General features: G+C 45.4%; 1 protein-coding gene across 1 annotated transcript in view; it reads right to left on the reverse strand.

Moving 5' to 3' along the window:
* msto1 (misato mitochondrial distribution and morphology regulator 1) overlaps window positions 1-6000 on the reverse strand; it is a 49959-nt gene that overhangs the window by 42999 nt on the left and 960 nt on the right. The window lies entirely within an intron of this gene.

The raw sequence follows: 6000 nt of genomic DNA on the forward strand, positions 1-6000 counted from the left end.
TTGCAAGAGATAAAAACAACGGGAACAGTTGGTTGACAGCCGGATTTGCAAGAGATAAGAACAACGGAAAAAGACTTTTCAATGGGACGACAGTGGACAACAGTCATCGTGTGTGGGAGAATCATGATCGAGCAAGGCCGGCCAGCCCTGGGAGAGAGCGGCGAGTCGAGCGGTCATGAGGCGGACCAGCGCTGTAGGAGAAACAGCGCTTAGGAGAAAGATGTGAGTTCACTGTGCACACGTGGTTGTTTTGATCTTTTAAGCCAAATAAAAACGAACAGATAGTGCATCCGTAAACGTAAACATTTCTAGTTTGACACAACCAGAATGCCAGCTGTAATAGTGTGTTTGAATAACAGCAGAGCGGCACCGGTTTTTGTTTTGAAAAATTGAGCAGACAAAATGGCCGCAGAGCCACGAGGGGTTTAGAATCAGGAAGTGACACGTCAGCTACAATCCTCTAGACTGAGTTTGGCCGCCATCTAGGGGGGCAGTGGGATAATACAGGCAAATGGAGGAGGAGTAGGTCGCCACCTAGTGGCGGAGGGGGGGGTAGTGCTGGGGAGTTTCCATTACCCATAGGGGAATATTTAGAGTTTAAGTTAATTAAGGAGTTTAATTTTTTCAAATTTACCAACTGCTTGTGTGTATACACGGTGGTGTATGTGAGAACTTTGTAAAGGAACTCAAAGTGTGGTATAGAGCGACGGGACAGCTCCAGGGCGACGGTAGACAGCCCTGTAGGATATAGAGCGACGTGACAGCTCCAGGGCGACGGAAACAGCCCTGTAGGGTATATAGAGCGACGTGACAGCTCCAGGGCGACGGAAACAGCCCCGTAGGGTATATAGAGCGACGTGACAGCTCCAGGGCGACGGTAGACAGCCCTGTAGGGTATAGAGCAGGGGTGGGCAACTTTGTATATGGTGAGGGCCACAAAATGTCCACAATCAATCTGGGGGGCCGCATTGTTTATCGGCAGTCCCGCCAGTAGTACCCCATCACTCAAATAGCCCTAATAGTCACAAGGTATATAAACAATTATAATTTGTTGTAACTTTGTTTTTATTCCATTTCAAATGCATTTAGTAATGCAATTTCAACTTTATGAATTTATAAACAGCTGAATTTAAAAGTATTGCTGTGTAACCCCAAATATATACAAAAATTATCAATTATAATTAAGGCTTCTAATAAAATAAATGTATGAACTTAAAGCCCACTGCTCAACAAACACAAAGCAGCATTCCTGCTGCATTTCACTACAACAGTAAATCAAAAGTGCAATAATAAATGATTTTGTTAAATGTATAAACTTTTATCCTGCTACTAAACAAAACATTATAACACTGAAATGCATGTTATGGATATGAAGCACTCAGGAATGTTTTGTTTAGTAGCAGGATAAAAGTGTATACATTTAACAAAATCATTTATTATTGCACTTTTGATTTACTGTTGTAGTGAAATGCAGCAGGAATGCTGCTTTGTGTTTGTGTTATTAGTGTTATCTGAACACTACAAAAGTAAACAAGTAAAGTGCAAGTAAAGTAAAGTGCAATACTACATGCCTCCCATTGACCCTTTATCAAACTGGCATGACATTCACCCTCGCCCCACAGTGGGTCAATAATGGTTATAATAATAATAATAATAATAATAATAATAATAATAATAATAATAATAATAATGGTCCCCTCTCTACACCTCTCCATCATCTCCCCCCCTCTCTACATCTCTTCATCATCTCTTCCCCCCTCTCTACACCTCTTCATCATCTCCTTCCCCCCCTCTACACCTCTTCATCATCTCCTCCTCCCCCCTGTCTTTAATGAGACACTTGTGGTCTCTCCATTTGGCGCACAATAGCAGGAATGTCAACTTCAATGTTTGTGCATGCAATCTGCATCAGATGAAATAATGTTTCATCCGACAGCCTGTTTCTCTACTTTGACTTGATGTGCTTCATGTTTGAGAAATTGCTCTCACATATGTATGTGCTCCCAAACATACTGGCCATAGAGAGGGCAAAGTCCCTGAGGAGTGGGAAGCGGGGCTCAGGTAGCAGTTTCCAAAACGAAATTCCCCTCTCATTTCTCTTTGCTTGAAAAAAAGGATCCGACTGTAGCTCGCACAGTTCAAGCTGCAACGGTGGGGGCTGCTCTGACACCGTAGCGGTGAGGGGGCCGGCAAACAGCGCTATCCGTGACTGCATGCCGATGAAATCTTCAAACCGATCATTGAATTGCATTTGCAGTGTTTCAATGTCGCTCCTGTACTTTCCGACGGCTCAGCCATCGGATTTCTGTGTGTAGCTGCAAGTCGCCATAATCAGTGTCCATCTCTTCCAAAAAGGAGACAAACTTTCTATGGTTTAGTGACCTGTTGCCTCCACGAATTAGATTGGTAACCTTGGTAACCAAATCCATAACATGGCTGTAGTAGTCAAGCTTCTTGGCACAGAGAGCCTCCTATATCAGATAAAAAAAAAGAAAAACGATTTAACGACTCTCGCATATAATTTGACTACACTCGACTCGCATTGGTCATTATAGTGACCCACAATAGATGGAAATTATGTTAGCGAACTTACCTGATGTATAATGCAGTGCAGCATTGGACACTCAACGCCACTCTGCCTTAGAAGCCCGGCGAATCCTGTGCGTTTTCCTTTCATTGCCGTTGCTCCATCGGTAACAACAGCCGACAGTTTATCAAAACCCCCATATTGCTGCACGCCACTTTCAACAGCGTTTCATATGTCCACACTAGGGCTGACCCCTATTAGTCAAATAGTCGACTAATCGATTGAAAGGAGCCATAGTCGACTGCCAACTCTTCTTAGTCGAATACAATAAAAAAAATAAAAAAATAAAAAAAATAAAAAAAATAAAAAAATATTATATATATATTTTTTTTTTATTGGCCTGGGGCCGCATGGAACGTCGGTGAGGGCCGCATGCGGCCCGCGGGCCGCCAGTTGCCCCTCCCTGGTATAGAGCGACGTGACAGCTCCAGGGCGACGGTAGACAGCCCCGTGTGTGGTATAGAGCGACGGGACAGCTCCAGGGCGATGGTAGACAGCCCCGTAGGGTATAGAGCGACGTGACAGCTCCAGGGCGACGGTAGACAGCCCCGTAGGGTATAGAGCGACGTGACAGCTCCAGGGCGACGGTAGACAGCCCCGTAGGGTATAGAGCGACGGGATAGCTCCAGGGCGACGGTAGACAGCCCTGTAGGGTATAGAGCGACGTTACAGCTCCAGGGTGACGGTAGACAGCCCCGTAGGGTATAGAGCAACGGACAGCTCTGTTGTATGTTAGATGATAGTACGAGTACGTATGTGAGTTAGGGGCAGGGAACCAACCTGCTCTGTTGTATGTTAGAGCGATGCTCGGTTGGATGTTATTATCATAATAATAATATCGATATACGGGTTAATTAAATAAGTTTAATTATGAAATAAGAGGGAGTTCGATCTCCAGTGGGGCCTTCTCACACCTAATAAATAGGCAGAGTCTTGAAGACACGTCACCAGAAAGAACTGGTGCGCGTTGGGGGTCACCCGTGGGACGAACAGATAGAGCGCGGAGTGGGTATCGTTTAGCTGCTGGTGTCACGCAGGAAGACAAACAGGGAACAGCCCTGTAGGATTAGATATGGGTGTTGAGAAGGTGGGGGACTAATAGAGAACAAATAGCGCCATGGGCTGTAGGACACTCACACCGTCCAACAGTCTGGAAGGGCGTGGCCATGGCAGGGGCTTGCAGAGGGAAAATATATAGAGAACGAGCTGCAGGCCCAAAGCCACGGTAGACTAATAGAAAAACACTGGGTCGAGTGTACAGAAAAACTGCTGGCGTGGTGTTTCTGCTTTCAGAGTCTGGAGAGGGCCGACGGTGGTGGAGATGAGCCTCAACCAAGATGACCAACGGGGCGGAGACGGCCGACGGGGCGGAGTCCAGCGGTCGCAGGCGGTGTTGCCCAGGGGAGAACGAGGCGGACATCGGAGGGGTTTTCCTGCGGAGACGAGGGCTTTCCTGCGGAGACGCTGTTTAGAGAGCGTTTTGAAACAACAGAGCATGGGCGGTGAATCATGGACAAGCAGGGACTTCCTTTCAGAGTCAATCAGGAGATCGAGAGACGAGACAACAGTGAGAAGTCCTGTGTTCATTGATTAGGAGTATGAGATATAAATGGAGGATTCATATAGAAGATATATGTATAGAAGGATATATATATATAGAAGGTAGATAAGAGGGAAAACAGTAAAACAACAGGATAGAATTATTGGGAGCAGACAGAGGAGCTCTAATTGTTATGAGTCGTTGGATGTTGTTGGTGTTGGTGGTCGGTTTCGGTTCCCTTTGTGCACGAAGGGGGGCGCAAACAGACATCAGGCAGCAAGATCACTGGGTTGACCGTGGGCCGTCTTCATTTCTTGTGCACGAGAGATGAGGTTGGTTTGCTTCAACCACAGGCTATTTTTGGCATAATTAATTAAAAAACCAAATAATGATTTATGATTCTGAAGGGGTGATAAGAATCAAGGGGGGATTGAGAGAAAATGGTGGTTTTTTCAATGTATATTTGGTTTATAAAACTGATATAAAGAGACGCTTTAAGAGGGTAATATCATTATCATCACGGGATGATATTGACGGTGGAGAAGAAGAGGTTTCACAAGCACACTGCCAGCGAGGGGGGTTTGTTTTGAATTCCGATTGGAAGACAAAACAAAGATAAGGAGCGGTACAGAGCGAGGGAGAGGGGTGACCTCTTTAATGCAACAGTGAATGAAACGTTTAATAGTGTGAAAGGTTATTAACACTTGTCATGACAATGCGGCACATGACAACCAGAAAGGGGTGGGCTATCATAGTTATGACGAAGATCCTATAAAGCTGACGGTGGTTCCGGGCAGGGGTGCAGTCGTAATATGGGCGAAGGCCAAACGGTATCCTATTATTATGCAAAGTCTAGGCACTTATCACCTAGACTTTGCATAATAATAGGATGCGCGCACTTCTAAGCCCAAACGTCGTTTGACCGCGTGTGCCCAGCACTGCACCACAGGTTCCGGGTAGGGCCAGACTAGAAATCTGGGAGACCAAAGAAACAAATCCCACAGGAGGGAAGGGACCAAGAGACTCTCTCCTCTTATCACAGAGGGGGGGGGGAGAATGCCACATCATCATTAGCTTCGGCTACCACGAGGATGGTCTTGGCTGACGACCGGGCCTGACCACTTTTGGACTGAATAGCAGAGGGACAATCTGAACACACCGAAAGATCATTAGAATAGACTCTTCAAGGACAATACAATCTGTTAACATCTGAGCTGAGGTTTCTGTTTATCAAATAAAACCACGCTTTTCCTTGTAAGGTATTTCACGTTGTCGGAGTGTCGAATTCTTACGGAGGTGGAGAATTATTATGGTTTGCGGATTGTACTAACGGGGAGAGATCAGGATTATATCAACCAGTATCAGAGACGTCAGGACCATTAAAATGACACAACGCAGAGGAATTGGATGGAGAGCCAAAACAGACGAAGACGTGATACTGGCCAGTTTGATCAGGATCTAACAGTATGTATACATGACATGTACTCTCTTAAAGGTGCTATAGATAACATTCACTAGATGCACTCGATGTTGCACTAGAGCAGCATGTCAGACACTGTCAATGTAGCCAGGCCCTGGTCCTCTTACACTAGTCAAGATAGTCATCTTCCACCAGTCAAGGACCCAACTTGAGAAATGGAGTCTCTCTCACTCTCTGGGAACCCAGGGTTTAAAACACGTTATTCTAATGCGAGACACATCCAGTGCAGGACCTACTTTATGAATTGAAAATGGGGGACCCTGATGTAAACAAGACGAAAGTATGTCTCTTTTCTGCATCCCCTTAACAATTGTGTGTATTGAGCCGTACTGTATTGTAACCATTCTGCAATCTGTTAATAAAGTTTTCAATCAATCAATCAATCAGGTTTCA

Source organism: Notolepis coatsorum, assembly GCF_963971535.1.
Source record: "Notolepis coatsorum genome assembly, chromosome: 4".
Taxonomy (NCBI): Eukaryota; Metazoa; Chordata; class Actinopteri; order Aulopiformes; family Paralepididae; genus Notolepis; species Notolepis coatsorum.